The 24,251-nt window shown below is 38.1% G+C and overlaps 17 non-coding genes across 17 annotated transcripts; all 17 read right to left on the bottom strand.

Annotated features, from left to right (window-relative positions):
* Positions 1–608: 608 nt before the first annotated feature.
* On the bottom strand, positions 609–690 carry trnal-aag (transfer RNA leucine (anticodon AAG)). Its single transcript has one exon. It is a non-coding gene; the product is annotated as a tRNA-Leu (tRNA).
* Positions 691–2,016: 1,326 nt separating this feature from the next.
* Positions 2,017–2,098, bottom strand: trnal-aag (transfer RNA leucine (anticodon AAG)). The gene has a single exon. It is a non-coding gene; the product is annotated as a tRNA-Leu (tRNA).
* Positions 2,099–3,424: 1,326 nt separating this feature from the next.
* On the bottom strand, positions 3,425–3,506 carry trnal-aag (transfer RNA leucine (anticodon AAG)). The gene has a single exon. It is a non-coding gene; the product is annotated as a tRNA-Leu (tRNA).
* Positions 3,507–4,832: 1,326 nt separating this feature from the next.
* trnal-aag (transfer RNA leucine (anticodon AAG)) lies at positions 4,833–4,914 on the bottom strand. Its single transcript has one exon. It is a non-coding gene; the product is annotated as a tRNA-Leu (tRNA).
* Positions 4,915–6,240: 1,326 nt separating this feature from the next.
* On the bottom strand, positions 6,241–6,322 carry trnal-aag (transfer RNA leucine (anticodon AAG)). Its single transcript has one exon. It is a non-coding gene; the product is annotated as a tRNA-Leu (tRNA).
* A 1,316-nt stretch (positions 6,323–7,638) lies between these two features.
* Positions 7,639–7,720, bottom strand: trnal-aag (transfer RNA leucine (anticodon AAG)). Its single transcript has one exon. It is a non-coding gene; the product is annotated as a tRNA-Leu (tRNA).
* A 1,329-nt stretch (positions 7,721–9,049) lies between these two features.
* Positions 9,050–9,131, bottom strand: trnal-aag (transfer RNA leucine (anticodon AAG)). The gene has a single exon. It is a non-coding gene; the product is annotated as a tRNA-Leu (tRNA).
* Positions 9,132–10,457: 1,326 nt separating this feature from the next.
* Positions 10,458–10,539, bottom strand: trnal-aag (transfer RNA leucine (anticodon AAG)). The gene has a single exon. It is a non-coding gene; the product is annotated as a tRNA-Leu (tRNA).
* A 1,326-nt stretch (positions 10,540–11,865) lies between these two features.
* On the bottom strand, positions 11,866–11,947 carry trnal-aag (transfer RNA leucine (anticodon AAG)). Its single transcript has one exon. It is a non-coding gene; the product is annotated as a tRNA-Leu (tRNA).
* A 1,326-nt stretch (positions 11,948–13,273) lies between these two features.
* trnal-aag (transfer RNA leucine (anticodon AAG)) lies at positions 13,274–13,355 on the bottom strand. The gene has a single exon. It is a non-coding gene; the product is annotated as a tRNA-Leu (tRNA).
* A 1,330-nt stretch (positions 13,356–14,685) lies between these two features.
* trnal-aag (transfer RNA leucine (anticodon AAG)) lies at positions 14,686–14,767 on the bottom strand. The gene has a single exon. It is a non-coding gene; the product is annotated as a tRNA-Leu (tRNA).
* A 1,323-nt stretch (positions 14,768–16,090) lies between these two features.
* Positions 16,091–16,172, bottom strand: trnal-aag (transfer RNA leucine (anticodon AAG)). The gene has a single exon. It is a non-coding gene; the product is annotated as a tRNA-Leu (tRNA).
* A 1,330-nt stretch (positions 16,173–17,502) lies between these two features.
* trnal-aag (transfer RNA leucine (anticodon AAG)) lies at positions 17,503–17,584 on the bottom strand. The gene has a single exon. It is a non-coding gene; the product is annotated as a tRNA-Leu (tRNA).
* Positions 17,585–18,911: 1,327 nt separating this feature from the next.
* On the bottom strand, positions 18,912–18,993 carry trnal-aag (transfer RNA leucine (anticodon AAG)). Its single transcript has one exon. It is a non-coding gene; the product is annotated as a tRNA-Leu (tRNA).
* Positions 18,994–20,323: 1,330 nt separating this feature from the next.
* trnal-aag (transfer RNA leucine (anticodon AAG)) lies at positions 20,324–20,405 on the bottom strand. The gene has a single exon. It is a non-coding gene; the product is annotated as a tRNA-Leu (tRNA).
* A 1,330-nt stretch (positions 20,406–21,735) lies between these two features.
* Positions 21,736–21,817, bottom strand: trnal-aag (transfer RNA leucine (anticodon AAG)). Its single transcript has one exon. It is a non-coding gene; the product is annotated as a tRNA-Leu (tRNA).
* A 1,326-nt stretch (positions 21,818–23,143) lies between these two features.
* trnal-aag (transfer RNA leucine (anticodon AAG)) lies at positions 23,144–23,225 on the bottom strand. Its single transcript has one exon. It is a non-coding gene; the product is annotated as a tRNA-Leu (tRNA).
* Positions 23,226–24,251: the final 1,026 nt, after the last annotated feature.

The following is a 24,251-nucleotide window of genomic DNA, read 5'->3' as shown; positions in this document are numbered from 1 at the left end:
TGCAGATCTAAAGCATTAGTATTTCCGTCTTATATGGCACCACTCACATTTCTGCTTCTTTTTAGTTTGAGCATTTGAAGGAATGCATGACAGACTACATTTTGATGAAGTTTCAAGAAAGGATTTTGTAAGTGGACCGAGATGCCGGACTGTGCATTAGGGCTTAGCTGTCAGAGTGATTTGTTCAAATGCAATGACTCGACACGTTTCTCATTAGCATCCAATATGAAGCAGGGAACCCTTAAACTTCCCTGTGTTTTTTTGAGGACAAATACAATGTATTTGTTTTACATGGACATGATAATTTATGACCTTAGTATTGAGACAAATTGTCAATGACTTGAAATGCCATCTTACCCATATCGTTTTACGTTGAAAACAGCAACCTTCATGAATGCTTATGGAAAAAAATACAAAATATCAAAAGAAGTTTTTAATAAATAATGAAAAAGGATGGATTAGCATTTGGTTCATTAGTAGCACATGTGACAAGAACCTCGTGAGTAAATGAAATAAGTTTGTGATGTTTCTGGAGAGCAGATAAACAGTAGAGTTCCATGGACAGGTCAGCTGTAGGCAGTGGAAGAGAGTCATCACTGGTGCCTGAATGTCAAAAGTGGGATTCGAACCCACGCCTCTTTTGAGACTGCGACCTTAACGCAGCGCCTTGGACCGCTCGGCCATCCTGACATCCTCCAGGCCAAGTATTTGGAAACTGCTATACAAAAAAGACTTATGTGCTTAACAACTGCTTGTCTTTTTGGAAGGCAATGATTGAATGGTGAAAACGGCCTGTTCTTTTTTTAACCAAATTTATACTACTGAGGTGTTTTTTTTGTTTGTTTTTGTTGAGTAGCCATGATACCCAACAGTTACAATGTTGTGGAATTATATCTGGTGGCAGCACCAGGGTGTTCTGCAGTCTACTCCATTGAGGAAAACTTGGGCCTTGATAGATATGTACGGCCGCTGTGTTTCAATACCACCTTAAATGCTGCTTCTTTGACTTCTTTGTTTACTTTGAAATGCCAAAGCATGTGTCTCACTCTTTGTGTCCATTCTCACATATTTATGACTTGGTTAAAAGATTTGGATTTGAATATAAAAAGAACAAAGTACAGAGGACAGCATAGAGTAATTGGCAAGTTGGCAAATGAGGTATAATGCAGCCTGGATAGGAGATCCAGACTTTGATTGAATGAAAGATGGGAGTAATGGTCACCTCTGGAAAACCTTTATTAACTCCTAATGATTTAGTGAAACAGTCAAGCACTTTTGCCTTCGCTCGGTGTTGTAATCATAAATACGTCAGCCATATTTGTAATAATCAACAATGACTTCATGAATTCCAGGTTTGTTCAAGACTGATTTATTTATGTTAAATGGACTGTCATTTTTACAACATTTGTGCAGATCTAAAGCATTAGTATTTCCGTCTTATATGGCACCACTCACATTTCTGCTTCTTTTTAGTTTGAGCATTTGAAGGAAGGCATGACAGACTACATTTTGATGAAGTTTCAAAAAAGGATTTTGTAAGTGGACCGAGATGCCGGACTGTGCATTAGGGCTTAGCTGTCAGAGTGATTTGTTCAAATGCAATGACTCGACACGTTTCTCATTAGCATGCAATATGAAGCAGGGAACCCTTAAACTTCCCTGTGTTTTTTTGAGGACAAATACAATGTATTTGTTTTACATGGACATGATAATTTATGACCTTGGTATTAAGATAAATTGTCAATGACTTGAAATGCCATCTTACCCATATCGTTTTACGTTGAAAACAGAAACCTTCATGAATACTTATGGAAAAAAATACAAAATATCAAAAGAAGTTTTTAATAAATAATGAAAAAGGATGGATTAGCATTTGGTTCATTAGTAGCACATGTGACAAGAACCTCGTGAGTAAATGAAATAAGTTTGTGATGTTACTGGAGAGCAGATAAACAGTAGAGTTCCATGGACAGGACAGCTGTAGGCAGTGGAAGTGAGTCATCACTGGTGCATGAATGTCAGAAGTGGGATTCGAACCCACGCCTCTTTCGAGACTGCGACCTTAACGCAGCGCCTTGGACCGCTCGGCCATCCTGACATCCTCCAGGCCAAGTATTTGGAAACTGCTATACAAAAAAGACTTATGTGCTTAACAACTGCTTGTCTTTTTGGAAGGCAATGATTGAATGGTGAAAACGGCCTGTTCTTTTTTTAACCAAATTTAGACTACTGAGGTGTTTTTTTTGTTTGTTTTTGTTGAGTAGCCATGATACCCAACAGTTACAATGTTGTGGAATTATATCTGGTGGCAGCACCAGGGTGTTCTGCAGTCTACGGCATTGAGGAAAACTTGGGCCTTGATAGAAATGTACGGCCGCTGTGTTTCGATACCACCTTAAATGCTGCTTCTTTGACTTCTTTGTTTACTTTGAAATGCCAAAGCATGTGTCTCACTCTTTGTGTCCATTCTCACATATTTATGACTTGGTTAAAAGATTTGGATTTGAATATAAAAAGAACAAAGTACAGAGGACAGCATAGAGTAATTGGCAAGTTGGCAAATGTAGTATAATGCAGCCTGGATAGGAGATCCAGACTTTGATTGAATGAAAGATGGGAGTAATGGTCACCTCTGGAAAACCTTTATTAACTCCTAATGATTTAGTGAAACAGTCAAGCACTTTTGCCTTCGCTCGGTGTTGTAATCATAAATACGTCAGCCATATTTGTAATAATCAACAATGACTTCACGAATACCAGATTTGTTCATGACTGATTTATTTATGTTAAATGGACTGTCTGTTTTACAACATTTGTGCAGATCTAAAGCATTAGTATTTCCGTCTTATATGGCACCACTAACATTTCTGCTTCTTTTTAGTTTGAACATTTGAAGGAAGGCATGACAGACTACATTTTGATGAAGTTTCAAAAAAGGATTTTGTAAGTGGACCGAGATGCCGGACTGTGCATTAGGGCTTAGCTGTCAGAGTGATTTGTTCAAATGCAATGACTCGACACGTTTCTCATTAGCATCCAATATGAAGCAGGGAACCCTTAAACTTCCCTGTGTTTTTTTGAGGACAAATACAATGTATTTGTTTTACATGGACATGATCATTTATGACCTTGGTATTGAGATAAATCTTCAATGACTTGAAATGCCATCTTACCCATATCGTTTTACGTTGAAAACAGAAACCTTCATGAATACTTATGGAAAAAAATACAAAATATCAAAAGAAGATTTTAATAAATAATGAAAAAGGATGGATTAGCATTTGGTTCATTAGTAGCACATGTGACAAGAACCTCCTGAGTAAATGAAATAAGTTTGTGATGTTACTGGAGAGCAGATAAACAGTAGAGTTCCATGGACAGGACAGCTGTGGGCAGTGGAAGTGAGTCATCACTGGTGCATGAATGTCAGAAGTGGGATTTGAACCCACGCCTCTTTCGAGACTGCGACCTTAACGCAGCGCCTTGGACCGCTCGGCCATCCTGACATCCTCCAGGCCAAGTATTTGGAAACTGCTATACAAAAAAGACTTATGTGCTTAACAACTGCTTGTCTTTTTGGAAGGCAATGATTGAATGGTGAAAACGGCCTGTTCTTTTTTTAACCAAATTTAGACTACTGAGGTGTTTTTTTTGTTTGTTTTTGTTGAGTAGCCATGATACCCAACAGTTACAATGTTGTGGAATTATATCTGGTGGCAGCACCAGGGTGTTCTGCAGTCTACGGCATTGAGGAAAACTTGGGCCTTGATAGAAATGTACGGCCGCTGTGTTTCAATACCACCTTAAATGCTGCTTCTTTGACTTCTTTGTTTACTTTGAAATGCCAAAGCATGTGTCTCACTCTTTGTGTCCATACTCACATATTTATGACTTGGTTAAAAGATTTGGATTTGAATATAAAAAGAACAAAGTACAGAGGACAGCATAGAGTAATTGGCAAGTTGGCAAATGAGGTATAATGCAGCCTGGATAGGAGATCCAGACTTTGATTGAATGAAAGATGGGAGTAATGGTCACCTCTGGAAAACCTTTATTAACTCCTAATGATTTAGTGAAACAGTCAAGCACTTTTGCCTTCGCTCGGTGTTGTAATCATAAATAAGTCAGCCATATTTGCAATAATCAACAATGACTTCACGAATACCAGATTTGTTCATGACTGATTTATTTATGTTAAATGGACTGTCTGTTTTACAACGTTTGTGCAGATCTAAAGCATTAGTATTTCCGTCTTATATGGCACCACTAACATTTCTGCTTCTTTTTAGTTTGAGCATTTGAAGGAATGCATGACAGACTACATTTTGATGAAGTTTCAAAAAAGGATTTTGTAAGTGGACCGAGATGCCGGACTGTGCATTAGGGCTTAGCTGTCAGAGTGATTTGTTCAAATGCAATGACTCGACACGTTTCTCATTAGCATCCAATATGAAGCAGGGAACCCTTAAACTTCCCTGTGTTTTTTTGAGGACAAATACAATGTATTTGTTTTACATGGACATGATAATTTATGACCTTAGTATTGAGACAAATTGTCAATGACTTGAAATGCCATCTTACCCATATCGTTTTACGTTGAAAACAGCAACCTTCATGAATGCTTATGGAAAAAAATACAAAATATCAAAAGAAGTTTTTAATAAATAATGAAAAAGGATGGATTAGCATTTGGTTCATTAGTAGCACATGTGACAAGAACCTCGTGAGTAAATGAAATAAGTTTGTGATGTTTCTGGAGAGCAGATAAACAGTAGAGTTCCATGGACAGGACAGCTGTAGGCAGTGGAAGTGAGTCATCACTGGTGCATGAATGTCAGAAGTGGGATTCGAACCCACGCCTCTTTCGAGACTGCGACCTTAACGCAGCGCCTTGGACCGCTCGGCCATCCTGACATCCTCCAGGCCAAGTATTTGGAAACTGCTATACAAAAAAGACTTATGTGCTTAACAACTGCTTGTCTTTTTGGAAGGCAATGATTGAATGGTGAAAACGGCCTGTTCTTTTTTTAACCAAATTTATACTACTGAGGTGTTTTTTTTGTTTGTTTTTGTTGAGTAGCCATGATACCCAACAGTTACAATGTTGTGGAATTCTATCTGGTGGCAGCACCAGGGTGTTCTGCAGTCTAAGGCATTGAGGAAAACTTGGGCCTTGATAGAAATGTACGGCCGCTGTGTTTCAATACCACCTTAAATGCTGCTTCTTTGACTTCTTTGTTTACTTTGAAATGCCAAAGCATGTGTCTCACTCTTTGTGTCCATTCTCACATATTTATGACTTGGTTAAAAGATTTGGATTTGAATATAAAAAGAACAAAGTACAGAGGACAGCATAGAGTAATTGGCAAGTTGGCAAATGAGGTATAATGCAGCCTGGATAGGAGATCCAGACTTTGATTGAATGAAAGATGGGAGTAATGGTCACCTCTGGAAAACCTTTATTAACTCCTAATGATTTAGTGAAACAGTCAAGCACTTTTGCCTTCGCTCGGTGTTGTAATCATAAATAAGTCAGCCATATTTGCAATAATCAACAATGACTTCACGAATACCAGATTTGTTCATGACTGATTTATTTATGTTAAATGGACTGTCTGTTTTACAACGTTTGTGCAGATCTAAAGCATTAGTATTTCCGTCTTATATGGCACCACTAACATTTCTGCTTCTTTTTAGTTTGAGCATTTGAAGGAATGCATGACAGACTACATTTTGATGAAGTTTCAAAAAAGGATTTTGTAAGTGGACCGAGATGCCGGACTGTGCATTAGGGCTTAGCTGTCAGAGTGATTTGTTCAAATGCAATGACTCGACACGTTTCTCATTAGCATCCAATATGAAGCAGGGAACCCTTAAACTTCCCTGTGTTTTTTTGAGGACAAATACAATGTATTTGTTTTACATGGACATGATAATTTATGACCTTAGTATTGAGACAAATTGTCAATGACTTGAAATGCCATCTTACCCATATCGTTTTACGTTGAAAACAGCAACCTTCATGAATGCTTATGGAAAAAAATACAAAATATCAAAAGAAGTTTTTAATAAATAATGAAAAAGGATGGATTAGCATTTGGTTCATTAGTAGCACATGTGACAAGAACCTCGTGAGTAAATGAAATAAGTTTGTGATGTTTCTGGAGAGCAGATAAACAGTAGAGTTCCATGGACAGGACAGCTGTAGGCAGTGGAAGTGAGTCATCACTGGTGCATGAATGTCAGAAGTGGGATTCGAACCCACGCCTCTTTCGAGACTGCGACCTTAACGCAGCGCCTTGGACCGCTCGGCCATCCTGACATCCTCCAGGCCAAGTATTTGGAAACTGCTATACAAAAAAGACTTATGTGCTTAACAACTGCTTGTCTTTTTGGAAGGCAATGATTGAATGGTGAAAACGGCCTGTTCTTTTTTTAACCAAATTTATACTACTGAGGTGTTTTTTTTGTTGAGTAGCCATGATACCCAACAGTTACAATGTTGTGGAATTCTATCTGGTGGCAGCACCAGGGTGTTCTGCAGTCTAAGGCATTGAGGAAAACTTGGGCCTTGATAGAAATGTACGGCCGCTGTGTTTCAATACCACCTTAAATGCTGCTTCTTTGACTTCTTTGTTTACTTTGAAATGCCAAAGCATGTGTCTCACTCTTTGTGTCCATTCTCACATATTTATGACTTGGTTAAAAGATTTGGATTTGAATATAAAAAGAACAAAGTACAGAGGACAGCATAGAGTAATTGGCAAGTTGGCAAATGAGGTATAATGCAGCCTGGATAGGAGATCCAGACTTTGATTGAATGAAAGATGGGAGTAATGGTCACCTCTGGAAAACCTTTATTAACTCCTAATGATTTAGTGAAACAGTCAAGCACTTTTGCCTTCGCTCGGTGTTGTAATCATAAATAAGTCAGCCATATTTGCAATAATCAACAATGACTTCACGAATACCAGATTTGTTCATGACTGATTTTTTTACGTTAAATGGACTGTCTGTTTTACAACATTTGTGCAGATCTAAAGCATTAGTATTTCCGTCTTATATGGCACCACTAACATTTCTGCTTCTTTTTAGTTTGAGCATTTGAAGGAATGCATGACAGACTACATTTTGATGAAGTTTCAAGAAAGGATTTTGTAAGTGGACCGAGATGCCGGACTGTGCATTAGGGCTTAGCTGTCAGAGTGATTTGTTCAAATGCAATGACTCGACACGTTTCTCATTAGCATCCAATATGAAGCAGGGAACCCTTAAACTTCCCTGTGTTTTTTTGAGGACAAATACAATGTATTTGTTTTACATGGACATGATAATTTATGACCATAGTATTGAGATAAATTGTCAATGACCTGAAATGCCATCTTACCCATATCGTTTTACGTTGAAAACAGCAACCTTCATGAATGCTTATGGAAAAAAATACAAAATATCAAAAGAAGTTTTTAATAAATAATGAAAAAGGATGGATTAGCATTTGGTTCATTAGTAGCACATGTGACAAGAACCTCGTGAGTAAATGAAATAAGTTTGTGATGTTACTGGAGATCAGTTAAACAGTAGAGTTCCATGGACAGGACAACTGTAGGCAGTGGAAGTGAGTCATCACTGGTGCATGAATGTCAGAAGTGGGATTCGAACCCACGCCTCTTTCGAGACTGCGACCTTAACGCAGCGCCTTGGACCGCTCGGCCATCCTGACATACTCCAGGCCAAGTATTTGGAAACTGCTATACAAAAAAGACTTATGTGCTTAACAACTGCTTGTCTTTTTGGAAGGCAATGATTGAATGGTGAAAACGGCCTGTTCTTTTTTTGACTAAATTTAGACTACTGAGTTGTTTTTTTGTTTGTTTGTTTTTGTTGAGTAGCCATGATACCCAACAGTTACAATGTTGTGGAATTCTATCTGGTGGCAGCACCAGGGTGTTCTGCAGTCTACAGCATTGAGGAAAACTTGGGCCTTGATAGAAATGTACGGCCGCTGTGTTTCAATACCACCTTAAATGCTGCTTCTTTGACCTCTTTGTTTACTTTGAAATGCCAAAGCATGTGTCTCACTCTTTGTGTCCATTCTCACATATTTATGACTTGGTTAAAAGATTTGGATTTGAATATAAAAAGAACAAAGTACAGAGGACAGCATAGAGTAATTGGCAAGTTGGCAAATGAGGTATAATGCAGCCTGGATAGGAGATCCAGACTTTGATTGAATGAAAGATGGGAGTAATGGTCACCTCTGGAAAACCTTTATTAACTCCTAATGATTTAGTGAAACAGTCAAGCACTTTTGCCTTCGCTCGGTGTTGTAATCATAAATAAGTCAGCCATATTTGCAATAATCAACAATGACTTCACGAATACCAGATTTGTTCATGACTGATTTATTTATGTTAAATGGACTGTCTGTTTTACAACGTTTGTCCAGATCTAAAGCATTAGTATTTCCGTCTTATATGGCACCACTAACATTTCTGCTTCTTTTTAGTTTGAGCATTTGAAGGAATGCATGACAGATTACATTTTGATGAAGTTTCAAGAAAGGATTTTGTAAGTGGACCGAGATGCCGGACTGTGCATTAGGGCTTAGCTGTCAGAGTGATTTGTTCAAATGCAATGACTTGACACGTTTCTCATTAGCATCCAATATGAAGCAGGGAACTCTTAAACTTCCCTGTGTTTTTTTGAGGACAAATACAATGTATTTGTTTTACATGGACATGATAATTTATGACCTTAGTATTGAGATAAATTGTCAATGACTTGAAATGCCATCTTACCCATATCGTTTTACGTTGAAAACAGCAACCTTCATGAATGCTTATGGAAAAAAATACAAAATATCAAAAGAAGTTTTTAATAAATAATGAAAAAGGATGGATTAGCATTTGGTTCATTAGTAGCACATGTGACAAGAACCTCGTGAGTAAATGAAATAAGTTTGTGATGTTTCTGGAGAGCAGATAAACAGTAGAGTTCCATGGACAGGACAGCTGTAGGCAGTGGAAGAGAGTCATCACTGGTGCATGAATGCCAGAAGTGGGATTCGAACCCACGCCTCTTTCGAGACTGCGACCTTAACGCAGCGCCTTGGACCGCTCGGCCATCCTGACATCCTCCAGGCCAAGTATTTGGAAACTGCTATACAAAAAAGACTTATGTGCTTAACAACTGCTTGTCTTTTTGGAAGGCAATGATTGAATGGTGAAAACGGCCTGTTCTTTTTTTAACCAAATTTAGACTACTGATGTGTTTTTTTTGTTTGTTTTTGTTGAGTAGCCATGATACCCAACAGTTACAATGTTGTGGAATTATATCTGGTGGCAGCACCAGGGTGTTCTGCAGTCTAAGGCATTGAGGAAAACTTGGGCCTTGATAGAAATGTACGGCCGCTGTGTTTCAATACCACCTTAAATGCTGCTTCTTTGACTTCTTTGTTTACTTTGAAATGCCAAAGCATGTGTCTCACTCTTTGTGTCCATTCTCACATATTTATGACTTGGTTAAAAGATTTGGATTTGAATATAAAAAGAACAAAGTACAGAGGACAGCATAGAGTAATTGGCAAGTTGGCAAATGAGGTATAATGCAGCCTGGATAGGAGATCCAGACTTTGATTGAATGAAAGATGGGAGTAATGGTCACCTCTGGAAAACCTTTATTAACTCCTAATGATTTAGTGAAACAGTCAAGCACTTTTGCCTTCGCTCGGTGTTGTAATCATAAATAAGTCAGCCATATTTGCAATAATCAACAATGACTTCACGAATACCAGATTTGTTCATGACTGATTTATTTATGTTAAATGGACTGTCTGTTTTACAACGTTTGTCCAGATCTAAAGCATTAGTATTTCCGTCTTATATGGCACCACTAACATTTCTGCTTCTTTTTAGTTTGAGCATTTGAAGGAATGCATGACAGACTACATTTTGATGAAGTTTCAAAAAAGGATTTTGTAAGTGGACCGAGATGCCGGACTGTGCATTAGGGCTTAGCTGTCAGAGTGATTTGTTCAAATGCAATGACTCGACACGTTTCTCATTAGCATCCAATATGAAGCAGGGAACCCTTAAACTTCCCTGTGTTTTTTTGAGGACAAATACAATGTATTTGTTTTACATGGACATGATAATTTATGACCATAGTATTGAGATAAATTGTCAATGACTTGAAATGCCATCTTACCCATATCGTTTTACGTTGAAAACAGCAACTTTCATGAATGCTTATGGAAAAAAATACAAAATATCAAAAGAAGTTTTTAATAAATAATGAAAAAGGATGGATTAGCATTTGGTTCATTAGTAGCACATGTGACAAGAACCTCGTGAGTAAATGAAATAAGTTTGTGATGTTACTGGAGATCAGTTAAACAGTAGAGTTCCATGGACAGGACAGCTGTAGGCAGTGGAAGTGAGTCATCACTGGTGCATGAATGTCAGAAGTGGGATTCGAACCCACGCCTCTTTCAAGACTGCGACCTTAACGCAGCGCCTTGGACCGCTCGGCCATCCTGACATCCTCCAGGCCAATTATTTGGAAACTGCTATACAAAAAAGACTTATGTGCTTAACAACTGCTTGTCTTTTTGGAAGGCAATGATTGAATGGTGAAAACGGCCTGTTCTTTTTTTAACCAAATTTAGACTACTGAGGTGTTTTTTTTGTTTGTTTTTGTTGAGTAGCCATGATACCCAACAGTTACAATGTTGTGGAATTCTATCTGGTGGCAGCACCAGGGTGTTCTGCAGTCTACAGCATTGAGGAAAACTTGGGCCTTGATAGAAATGTACGGCCGCTGTGTTTCAATACCACCTTAAATGCTGCTTCTTTGACCTCTTTGTTTACTTTGAAATGCCAAAGCATGTGTCTCACTCTTTGTGTCCATTCTCACATATTTATGACTTGGTTAAAAGATTTGGATTTGAATATAAAAAGAACAAAGTACAGAGGACAGCATAGAGTAATTGGCAAGTTGGCAAATGAAGTATAATGCAGCCTGGATAGGAGATCCAGACTTTGATTGAATGAAAGATGGGAGTAATGGTCACCTCTGGAAAACCTTTATTAACTCCTAATGATTTAGTGAAACAGTCAAGCACTTTTGCCTTCGCTCGGTGTTGTAATCATAAATAAGTCAGCCATATTTGCAATAATCAACAATGACTTCACGAATACCAGATTTGTTCATGACTGATTTATTTATGTTAAATGGACTGTCTGTTTTACAACGTTTGTGCAGATCTAAAGCATTAGTATTTCCGTCTTATATGGCACCACTAACATTTCTGCTTCTTTTTAGTTTGAGCATTTGAAGGAATGCATGACAGACTACATTTTGATGAAGTTTCAAAAAAGGATTTTGTAAGTGGACCGAGATGCCGGACTGTGCATTAGGGCTTAGCTGTCAGAGTGATTTGTTCAAATGCAATGACTCGACACGTTTCTCATTAGCATCCAATATGAAGCAGGGAACCCTTAAACTTCCCTGTGTTTTTTTGAGGACAAATACAATGTATTTGTTTTACATGGACATGATAATTTATGACCTTAGTATTGAGACAAATTGTCAATGACTTGAAATGCCATCTTACCCATATCGTTTTACGTTGAAAACAGCAACCTTCATGAATGCTTATGGAAAAAAATACAAAATATCAAAAGAAGTTTTTAATAAATAATGAAAAAGGATGGATTAGCATTTGGTTCATTAGTAGCACATGTGACAAGAACCTCGTGAGTAAATGAAATAAGTTTGTGATGTTACTGGAGATCAGTTAAACAGTAGAGTTCCATGGACAGGACAGCTGTAGGCAGTGGAAGTGAGTCATCACTGGTGCATGAATGTCAGAAGTGGGATTCGAACCCACGCCTCTTTCAAGACTGCGACCTTAACGCAGCGCCTTGGACCGCTCGGCCATCCTGACATCCTCCAGGCCAAGTATTTGGAAACTGCTATACAAAAAAGACTTATGTGCTTAACAACTGCTTGTCTTTTTGGAAGGCAATGATTGAATGGTGAAAACGGCCTGTTCTTTTTTTAACCAAATTTAGACTACTGATGTGTTTTTTTTGTTTGTTTTTGTTGAGTAGCCATGATACCCAACAGTTACAATGTTGTGGAATTATATCTGGTGGCAGCACCAGGGTGTTCTGCAGTCTAAGGCATTGAGGAAAACTTGGGCCTTGATAGAAATGTACGGCCGCTGTGTTTCAATACCACCTTAAATGCTGCTTCTTTGACTTCTTTGTTTACTTTGAAATGCCAAAGCATGTGTCTCACTCTTTGTGTCCATTCTCACATATTTATGACTTGGTTAAAAGATTTGGATTTGAATATAAAAAGAACAAAGTACAGAGGACAGCATAGAGTAATTGGCAAGTTGGCAAATGAGGTATAATGCAGCCTGGATAGGAGATCCAGACTTTGATTGAATGAAAGATGGGAGTAACGGTCACCTCTGGGAAACCTTTATTAACTCCTAATGATTTAGTGAAACAGTCAAGCACTTTTGCCTTCGCTCGGTGTTGTAATCATAAATAAGTCAGCCATATTTGCAATAATCAACAATGACTTCACGAATACCAGATTTGTTCATGACTGATTTATTTATGTGAAATGGACTGTCTGTTTTACAACATTTGTGCAGATCTAAAGCATTAGTATTTCCGTCTTATATGGCACCTCTCACATTTCTGCTTCTTTTTAGTTTGAGCATTTGAAGGAATGCATGACAGATTACATTTTGATGAAGTTTCAAGAAAGGATTTTGTAAGTGGACCGAGATGCCGGACTGTGCATTAGGGCTTAGCTGTCAGAGTGATTTGTTCAAATGCAATGACTTGACACGTTTCTCATTAGCATCCAATATGAAGCAGGGAACCCTTAAACTTCCCTGTGTTTTTTTGAGGACAAATACAATGTATTTGTTTTACATGGACATGATAATTTATGACCTTAGTATTGAGATAAATTGTCAATGACTTGAAATGCCATCTTACCCATATCGTTTTACGTTGAAAACAGAAACCTTCATGAATGCTTATGGAAAAAAATACAAAATATCAAAAGAAGTTTTTAATAAATAATGAAAAAGGATGGATTAGCATTTGGTTCATTAGTAGCACATGTGACAAGAACCTCGTGAGTAAATGAAATAAGTTTGTGATGTTTCTGGAGAGCAGATAAACAGTAGAGTTCCATGGACAGGACAGCTGTAGGCAGTGGAAGAGAGTCATCACTGGTGCATGAATGCCAGAAGTGGGATTTGAACCCACGCCTCTTTCGAGACTGCGACCTTAACGCAGCGCCTTGGACCGCTCGGCCATCCTGACATACTCCAGGCCAAGTATTTGGAAACTGCTATACAAAAAAGACTTATGTGCTTAACAACTGCTTGTCTTTTTGGAAGGCAATGATTGAATGGTGAAAACGGCCTGTTCTTTTTTTGACTAAATTTAGACTACTGAGGTGTTTTTTTTGTTTGTTTGTTTTTGTTGAGTAGCCATGATACCCAACAGTTACAATGTTGTGGAATTCTATCTGGTGGCAGCACCAGGGTGTTCTGCAGTCTACAGCATTGAGGAAAACTTGGGCCTTGATAGAAATGTACGGCCGCTGTGTTTCAATACCACCTTAAATGCTGCTTCTTTGACCTCTTTGTTTACTTTGAAATGCCAAAGCATGTGTCTCACTCTTTGTGTCCATTCTCACATATTTATGACTTGGTTAAAAGATTTGGATTTGAATATAAAAAGAACAAAGTACAGAGGACAGCATAGAGTAATTGGCAAGTTGGCAAATGAGGTATAATGCAGCCTGGATAGGAGATCCAGACTTTGATTGAATGAAAGATGGGAGTAATGGTCACCTCTGGAAAACCTTTATTAACTCCTAATGATTTAGTGAAACAGTCAAGCACTTTTGCCTTCGCTCGGTGTTGTAATCATAAATAAGTCAGCCATATTTGCAATAATCAACAATGACTTCACGAATACCAGATTTGTTCATGACTGATTTATTTATGTTAAATGGACTGTCTGTTTTACAACGTTTGTGCAGATCTAAAGCATTAGTATTTCCGTCTTATATGGCACCACTAACATTTCTGCTTCTTTTTAGTTTGAGCATTTGAAGGAATGCATGACAGACTACATTTTGATGAAGTTTCAAAAAAGGATTTTGTAAGTGGACCGAGATGCCGGACTGTGCATTAGGGCTTAGCTGTCAGAGTGATTTGTTCAAATGCAATGACTCGACACGTTTCTCATTAGCATCCAATATGAAGCAGGGAACCCTTAAACTTCCCTGTGTTTTTTTGAGGACAAATACAATGTATTTGTTTTACATGGACATGATAATTTATGACCTTAGTATTGAGACAAATTGTCAATGACTTGAAATGCCATCTTACCCATATCGTTTTACGTTGAAAACAGCAACCTTCATGAATGCTTATGGGAAAAAATACAAAATATCAAAAGAAGTTTTTAATAAATAATGAAAAAGGATGGATTAGCATTTGGTTCATTAGTAGCACATGTGACAAGAACCTCGTGAGTAAATGAAATAAGTTTGTGATGTTTCTGGAGAGCAGATAAACAGTAGAGTTCCATGGACAGGACAGCTGTAGGCAGTGGAAGTGAGTCATCACTGGTGCATGAATGTCAGAAGTGGGATTCGAACCCACGCCTCTTTCGAGACTGCGACCTTAACGCAGCGCCTTGGACCGCTCGGCCATCCTGACATCCTCCAGGCCAAGTATTTGGAAACTGCTATACAAAAAAGACTTATGTGCTTAACTGCTTGTCTTTTTGGAAGGCAATGATTGAATGGTGAAAACGGCCTGTTCTTTTTTTAACCAAATTTAGACTACTGATGTGTTTTTTTTGTTTGTTTTTGTTGAGTAGCCATGATACCCAACAGTTACAATGTTGTGGAATTATATCTGGTGGCAGCACCAGGGTGTTCTGCAGTCTAAGGCATTGAGGAAAACTTGGGCCTTGATAGAAATGTACGGCCGCTGTGTTTCAATATCACCTTAAATGCTGCTTCTTTGACTTCTTTGTTTACTTTGAAATGCCAAAGCATGTGTCTCACTCTTTGTGTCCATTCTCACATATTTATGACTTGGTTAAAAGATTTGGATTTGAATATAAAAAGAACAAAGTACAGAGGACAGCATAGAGTAATTGGCAAGTTGGCAAATGAGGTATAATGCAGCCTGGATAGGAGATCCAGACTTTGATTGAATGAAAGATGGGAGTAATGGTCACCTCTGGAAAACCTTTATTAACTCCTAATGATTTAGTGAAACAGTCAAGCACTTTTGCCTTCGCTCGGTGTTGTAATCATAAATAAGTCAGCCATATTTGCAATAATCAACAATGACTTCACGAATACCAGATTTGTTCATGACTGATTTATTTATGTGAAATGGACTGTCTGTTTTACAACATTTGTGCAGATCTAAAGCATTAGTATTTCCGTCTTATATGGCACCTCTCACATTTCTGCTTCTTTTTAGTTTGAGCATTTGAAGGAATGCATGACAGATTACATTTTGATGAAGTTTCAAGAAAGGATTTTGTAAGTGGACCGAGATGCCGGACTGTGCATTAGGGCTTAGCTGTCAGAGTGATTTGTTCAAATGCAATGACTTGACACGTTTCTCATTAGCATCCAATATGAAGCAGGGAACCCTTAAACTTCCCTGTGTTTTTTTGAGGACAAATACAATGTATTTGTTTTACATGGACATGATAATTTATGACCTTAGTATTGAGATAAATTGTCAATGACTTGAAATGCCATCTTACCCATATCGTTTTACGTTGAAAACAGCAACCTTCATGAATGCTTATGGAAAAAAATACAAAATATCAAAAGAAGTTTTTAATAAATAATGAAAAAGGATGGATTAGCATTTGGTTCATTAGTAGCACATGTGACAAGAACCTCGTGAGTAAATGAAATAAGTTTGTGATGTTACTGGAGATCAGTTAAACAGTAGAGTTCCATGGACAGGACAGCTGTAGGCAGTGGAAGTGAGTCATCACTGGTGCATGAATGTCAGAAGTGGGATTCGAACCCACGCCTCTTTCAAGACTGCGACCTTAACGCAGCGCCTTGGACCGCTCGGCCATCCTGACATCCTCCAGGCCAATTATTTGGAAACTGCTATACAAAAAAGACTTATGTGCTTAACAACTGCTTGTCTTTTTGGAAGGCAATGATTGAATGGTGAAAACGGCCTGTTCTTTTTTTGACTAAATTTAGACTACTGAGGTGTTTTTTTTGTTTGTTTGTTTTTGTTGAGTAGCCATGATACCCAACAGTTACAATGTTGTGGAATTCTATCTGGTGGCAGCACCAGGGTGTTCTGCAGTCTACAGCATTGAGGAAAACTTGGGCCTTGATAGAAATGTACGGCCGCTGTGTTTCAATACCACCATAAATGCTGCTTCTTTGACCTCTTTGTTTACTTTGAAATGCCAAAGCATGTGTCTCACTCTTTGTGTCCATTCTCACATATTTATGACTTGGTTAAAAGATTTGGATTTGAATATAAAAAGAACAAAGTACAGAGGACAGCATAGAGTAATTGGCAAGTTGGCAAATGAGGTATAATGCAGCCTGGATAGGAGATCCAGACTTTGATTGAATGAAAGATGGGAGTAATGGTCACCTCTGGAAAACCTTTATTAACTCCTAATGATTTAGTGAAACAGTCAAGCACTTTTGCCTTCGCTCGGTGTTGTAATCATAAATAAGTCAGCCATATTTGCAATAATCAACAATGACTTCACGAATACCAGATTTGTTCATGACTGATTTATTTATGTTAAATGGACTGTCTGTTTTACAACGTTTGTGCAGATCTAAAGCATTAGTATTTCCGTCTTATATGGCACCACTAACATTTCTGCTTCTTTTTAGTTTGAGCATTTGAAGGAATGCATGACAGACTACATTTCGATGAAGTTTCAAAAAAGGATTTTGTAAGTGGACCGAGATGCCGGACTGTGCATTAGGGCTTAGCTGTCAGAGTGATTTGTTCAAATGCAATGACTCGACACGTTTCTCATTAGCATCCAATATGAAGCAGGGAACCCTTAAACTTCCCTGTGTTTTTTTGAGGACAAATACAATGTATTTGTTTTACATGGACATGATAATTTATGACCTTAGTATTGAGACAAATTGTCAATGACTTGAAATGCCATCTTACCCATATCGTTTTACGTTGAAAACAGCAACCTTCATGAATGCTTATGGAAAAAAATACAAAATATCAAAAGAAGTTTTTAATAAATAATGAAAAAGGATGGATTAGCATTTGGTTCATTAGTAGCACATGTGACAAGAACCTCGTGAGTAAATGAAATAAGTTTGTGATGTTTCTGGAGAGCAGATAAACAGTAGAGTTCCATGGACAGGACAGCTGTAGGCAGTGGAAGTGAGTCATCACTGGTGCATGAATGTCAGAAGTGGGATTCGAACCCACGCCTCTTTCGAGACTGCGACCTTAACGCAGCGCCTTGGACCGCTCGGCCATCCTGACATCCTCCAGGCCAAGTATTTGGAAACTGCTATACAAAAAAGACTTATGTGCTTAACTGCTTGTCTTTTTGGAAGGCAATGATTGAATGGTGAAAACGGCCTGTTCTTTTTTTAACCAAATTTATACTACTGATGTGTTTTTTTTGTTTGTTTGTTTTTGTTGAGTAGCCATGATACCCAACAGTTACAATGTTGTGGAATTCTATCTGGTGGCAGCACCAGGGTGTTCTGCAGTCTACAGCATTGAGGAAAACTTGGGCCTTGATAGAAATGTACGGCCGCTGTGTTTCAATACCACCTTAAATGCTGCTTCTTTGACCTCTTTGTTTACTTTGAAATGCCAAAGCATGTGTCTCACTCTTTGTGTCCATTCTCACATATTTATGACTTGGTTAAAAGATTTGGATTTGAATATAAAAAGAACAAAGTACAGAGGACAGCATAGAGTAATTGGCAAGTTGGCAAATGAGGTATAATGCAGCCTGGATAGGAGATCCAGACTTTGATTGAATGAAAGATGGGAGTAATGGTCACCTCTGGAAAACCTTTATTAACTCCTAATGATTTAGTGAAACAGTCAAGCACTTTTGCCTTCGCTCGGTGTTGTAATCATAAATAAGTCAGCCATATTTGCAATAATCAACAATGACTTCACGAATACCAGATTTGTTCATGACTGATTTATTTATGTGAAATGGACTGTCTGTTTTACAACATTTGTGCAGATCTAAAGCATTAGTATTTCCGTCTTATATGGCACCTCTCACATTTCTGCTTCTTTTTAGTTTGAGCATTTGAAGGAATGCATGACAGATTACATTTTGATGAAGTTTCAAGAAAAGATTTTGTAAGTGGACCGAGATGCCGGACTGTGCATTAGGGCTTAGCTGTCAGAGTGATTTGTTCAAATGCAATGACTCGACACGTTTCTCATTAGCATCCAATATGAAGCAGGGAACCCTTAAACTTCCCTGTGTTTTTTTGAGGACAAATACAATGTATTTGTTTTACATGGACATGATAATTTATGACCTTAGTATTGAGATAAATTGTCAATGACTTGAAATGCCATCTTACCCATATCGTTTTACGTTGAAAACAGCAACCTTCATGAATGCTTATGGAAAAAAATACAAAATATCAAAAGAAGTTTTTAATAAATAATGAAAAAGGATGGATTAGCATTTGGTTCATTAGTAGCACATGTGACAAGAACCTCGTGAGTAAATGAAATAAGTTTGTGATGTTTCTGGAGAGCAGATAAACAGTAGAGTTCCATGGACAGGACAGCTGTAGGCAGTGGAAGAGAGTCATCACTGGTGCATGAATGCCAGAAGTGGGATTTGAACCCACGCCTCTTTCGAGACTGCGACCTTAACGCAGCGCCTTGGACCGCTCGGCCATCCTGACATACTCCAGGCCAAGTATTTGGAAACTGCTATACAAAAAAGACTTATGTGCTTAACAACTGCTTGTCTTTTTGGAAGGCAATGATTGAATGGTGAAAACGGCCTGTTCTTTTTTTGACTAAATTTAGAATACTGAGGTGTTTTTTTTGTTTGTTTGTTTTTGTTGAGTAGCCATGATACCCAACAGTTACAATGTTGTGGAATTCTATCTGGTGGCAGCACCAGGGTGTTCTGCAGTCTACAGCATTGAGGAAAACTTGGGCCTTGATAGAAATGTACGGCCGCTGTGTTTCAATACCACCTTAAATGCTGCTTCTTTGACCTCTTTGTTTACTTTGAAATGCCAAAGCATGTGTCTCACTCTTTGTGTCCATTCTCACATATTTATGACTTGGTTAAAAGATTTGGATTTGAATATAAAAAGAACAAAGTACAGAGGACAGCATAGAGTAATTGGCAAGTTGGCAAATGAGGTATAATGCAGCCTGGATAGGAGATCCAGACTTTGATTGAATGAAAGATGGGAGTAATGGTCACCTCTGGAAAACCTTTATTAACTCCTAATGATTTAGTGAAACAGTCAAGCACTTTTGCCTTCGCTCGGTGTTGTAATCATAAATAAGTCAGCCATATTTGCAATAATCAACAATGACTTCACGAATACCAGATTTGTTCATGACTGATTTATTTATGTTAAATGGACTGTCTGTTTTACAACGTTTGTGCAGATCTAAAGCATTAGTATTTCCGTCTTATATGGCACCACTAACATTTCTGCTTCTTTTTAGTTTGAGCATTTGAAGGAATGCATGACAGACTACATTTTGATGAAGTTTCAAAAAAGGATTTTGTAAGTGGACCGAGATGCCGGACTGTGCATTAGGGCTTAGCTGTCAGAGTGATTTGTTCAAATGCAATGACTCGACACGTTTCTCATTAGCATCAAATATGAAGCAGGGAACCCTTAAACTTCCCTGTGTTTTTTTGAGGACAAATACAATGTATTTGTTTTACATGGACATGATAATTTATGACCTTAGTATTGAGATAAATTGTCAATGACTTGAAATGCCATCTTACCCATATCGTTTTACGTTGAAAACAGCAACCTTCATGAATGCTTATGGAAAAAAATACAAAATATCAAAAGAAGTTTTTAATAAATAATGAAAAAGGATGGATTAGCATTTGGTTCATTAGTAGCACATGTGACAAGAACCTCGTGAGTAAATGAAATAAGTTTGTGATGTTTCTGGAGAGCAGATAAACAGTAGAGTTCCATGGACAGGACAGCTGTAGGCAGTGGAAGAGAGTCATCACTGGTGCATGAATGCCAGAAGTGGGATTTGAACCCACGCCTCTTTCGAGACTGCGACCTTAACGCAGCGCCTTGGACCGCTCGGCCATCCTGACATACTCCAGGCCAAGTATTTGGAAACTGCTATACAAAAAAGACTTATGTGCTTAACAACTGCTTGTCTTTTTGGAAGGCAATGATTGAATGGTGAAAACGGCCTGTTCTTTTTTTGACTAAATTTAGACTACTGAGGTGTTTTTTTTGTTTGTTTGTTTTTGTTGAGTAGCCATGATACCCAACAGTTACAATGTTGTGGAATTCTATCTGGTGGCAGCACCAGGGTGTTCTGCAGTCTACAGCATTGAGGAAAACTTGGGCCTTGATAGAAATGTACGGCCGCTGTGTTTCAATACCACCTTAAATGCTGCTTCTTTGACCTCTTTGTTTACTTTGAAATGCCAAAGCATGTGTCTCACTCTTTGTGTCCATTCTCACATATTTATGACTTGGTTAAAAGATTTGGATTTGAATATAAAAAGAACAAAGTACAGAGGACAGCATAGAGTAATTGGCAAGTTGGCAAATGAGGTATAATGCAGCCTGGATAGGAGATCCAGACTTTGATTGAATGAAAGATGGGAGTAATGGTCACCTCTGGAAAACCTTTATTAACTCCTAATGATTTAGTGAAACAGTCAAGCACTTTTGCCTTCGCTCGGTGTTGTAATCATAAATAAGTCAGCCATATTTGCAATAATCAACAATGACTTCACGAATACCAGATTTGTTCATGACTGATTTTTTTACGTTAAATGGACTGTCTGTTTTACAACATTTGTGCAGATCTAAAGCATTAGTATTTCCGTCTTATATGGCACCACTAACATTTCTGCTTCTTTTTAGTTTGAGCATTTGAAGGAATGCATGACAGACTACATTTTGATGAAGTTTCAAAAAAGGATTTTGTAAGTGGACCGAGATGCCGGACTGTGCATTAGGGCTTAGCTGTCAGAGTGATTTGTTCAAATGCAATGACTCGACACGTTTCTCATTAGCATCCAATATGAAGCAGGGAACCCTTAAACTTCCCTGTGTTTTTTTGAGGACAAATACAATGTATTTGTTTTACATGGACATGATAATTTATGACCTTAGTATTGAGACAAATTGTCAATGACTTGAAATGCCATCTTACCCATATCGTTTTACGTTGAAAACAGCAACCTTCATGAATGCTTATGGAAAAAAATACAAAATATCAAAAGAAGTTTTTAATAAATAATGAAAAAGGATGGATTAGCATTTGGTTCATTAGTAGCACATGTGACAAGAACCTCGTGAGTAAATGAAATAAGTTTGTGATGTTTCTGGAGAGCAGATAAACAGTAGAGTTCCATGGACAGGACAGCTGTAGGCAGTGGAAGTGAGTCATCACTGGTGCATGAATGTCAGAAGTGGGATTCGAACCCACGCCTCTTTCGAGACTGCGACCTTAACGCAGCGCCTTGGACCGCTCGGCCATCCTGACATCCTCCAGGCCAAGTATTTGGAAACTGCTATACAAAAAAGACTTATGTGCTTAACAACTGCTTGTCTTTTTGGAAGGCAATGATTGAATGGTGAAAACGGCCTGTTCTTTTTTTAACCAAATTTAGACTACTGATGTGTTTTTTTTGTTTGTTTTTGTTGAGTAGCCATGATACCCAACAGTTACAATGTTGTGGAATTATATCTGGTGGCAGCACCAGGGTGTTCTGCAGTCTAAGGCATTGAGGAAAACTTGGGCCTTGATAGAAATGTACGGCCGCTGTGTTTCAATACCACCTTAAATGCTGCTTCTTTGACTTCTTTGTTTACTTTGAAATGCCAAAGCATGTGTCTCACTCTTTGTGTCCATTCTCACATATTTATGACTTGGTTAAAAGATTTGGATTTGAATATAAAAAGAACAAAGTACAGAGGACAGCATAGAGTAATTGGCAAGTTGGCAAATGAGGTATAATGCAGCCTGGATAGGAGATCCAGACTTTGATTGAATGAAAGATGGGAGTAATGGTCACCTCTGGAAAACCTTTATTAACTCCTAATGATTTAGTGAAACAGTCAAGCACTTTTGCCTTCGCTCGGTGTTGTAATCATAAATAAGTCAGCCATATTTGCAATAATCAACAATGACTTCACGAATACCAGATTTGTTCATGACTGATTTTTTTACGTTAAATGGACTGTCTGTTTTACAACATTTGTGCAGATCTAAAGCATTAGTATTTCCGTCTTATATGGCACCACTAACATTTCTGCTTCTTTTTAGTTTGAGCATTTGAAGGAATGCATGACAGACTACATTTTGATGAAGTTTCAAGAAAGGATTTTGTAAGTGGACCGAGATGCCGGACTGTGCATTAGGGCTTAGCTGTCAGAGTGATTTGTTCAAATGCAATGACTCGACACGTTTCTCATTAGCATCCAATATGAAGCAGGGAACCCTTAAACTTCCCTGTGTTTTTTTGAGGACAAATACAATGTATTTGTTTTACATGGACATGATAATTTATGACCATAGTATTGAGATAAATTGTCAATGACTTGAAATGCCATCTTACCCATATCGTTTTACGTTGAAAACAGCAACCTTCATGAATGCTTATGGAAAAAAATACAAAATATCAAAAGAAGTTTTTAATAAATAATGAAAAAGGATGGATTAGCATTTGGTTCATTAGTAGCACATGTGACAAGAACCTCGTGAGTAAATGAAATAAGTTTGTGATGTTTCTGGAGAGCAGATAAACAGTAGAGTTCCATGGACAGGACAGCTGTAGGCAGTGGAAGAGAGTCATCACTGGTGCATGAATGCCAGAAGTGGGATTTGAACCCACGCCTCTTTCGAGACTGCGACCTTAACGCAGCGCCTTGGACCGCTCGGCCATCCTGACATACTCCAGGCCAAGTATTTGGAAACTGCTATACAAAAAAGACTTATGTGCTTAACAACTGCTTGTCTTTTTGGAAGGCAATGATTGAATGGTGAAAACGGCCTGTTCTTTTTTTGACTAAATTTAGACTACTGAGGTGTTTTTTTTGTTTGTTTGTTTTTGTTGAGTAGCCATGATACCCAACAGTTACAATGTTGTGGAATTCTATCTGGTGGCAGCACCAGGGTGTTCTGCAGTCTACAGCATTGAGGAAAACTTGGGCCTTGATAGAAATGTACGGCCGCTGTGTTTCAATACCACCTTAAATGCTGCTTCTTTGACCTCTTTGTTTACTTTGAAATGCCAAAGCATGTGTCTCACTCTTTGTGTCCATTCTCACATATTTATGACTTGGTTAAAAGATTTGGATTTGAATATAAAAAGAACAAAGTACAGAGGACAGCATAGAGTAATTGGCAAGTTGGCAAATGAGGTATAATGCAGCCTGGATAGGAGATCCAGACTTTGATTGAATGAAAGATGGGAGTAACGGTCACCTCTGGGAAACCTTTATTAACTCCTAATGATTTAGTGAAACAGTCAAGCACTTTTGCCTTCGCTCGGTGTTGTAATCATAAATAAGTCAGCCATATTTGCAATAATCAACAATGACTTCACGAATACCAGATTTGTTCATGACTGATTTATTTATGTTAAATGGACTGTCTGTTTTACAACATTTGTGCAGATCTAAAGCATTAGTATTTCCGTCTTATATGGCACCTCTCACATTTCTGCTTCTTTTTAGTTTGAGCATTTGAAGGAATGCATGACAGATTACATTTTGATGAAGTTTCAAGAAAGGATTTTGTAAGTGGACCGAGATGCCGGACTGTGCATTAGGGCTTAGCTGTCAGAGTGATTTGTTCAAATGCAATGACTTGACACGTTTCTCATTAGCATCCAATATGAAGCAGGGAACCCTTAAACTTCCCTGTGTTTTTTTGAGGACAAATACAATGTATTTGTTTTACATGGACATGATAA

The sequence above is a fragment of the Oryzias latipes genome, chromosome 13 (assembly GCF_053564925.1).
Source record: "Oryzias latipes strain Hd-rR chromosome 13, Olatipes_Hd-rR_3.1".
Lineage (NCBI taxonomy): Eukaryota > Metazoa > Chordata > Actinopteri > Beloniformes > Adrianichthyidae > Oryzias > Oryzias latipes.
The sequence above is the reverse complement of the archived record's forward strand: the minus strand, read 5'-3'. Positions and strand labels throughout refer to the sequence as shown.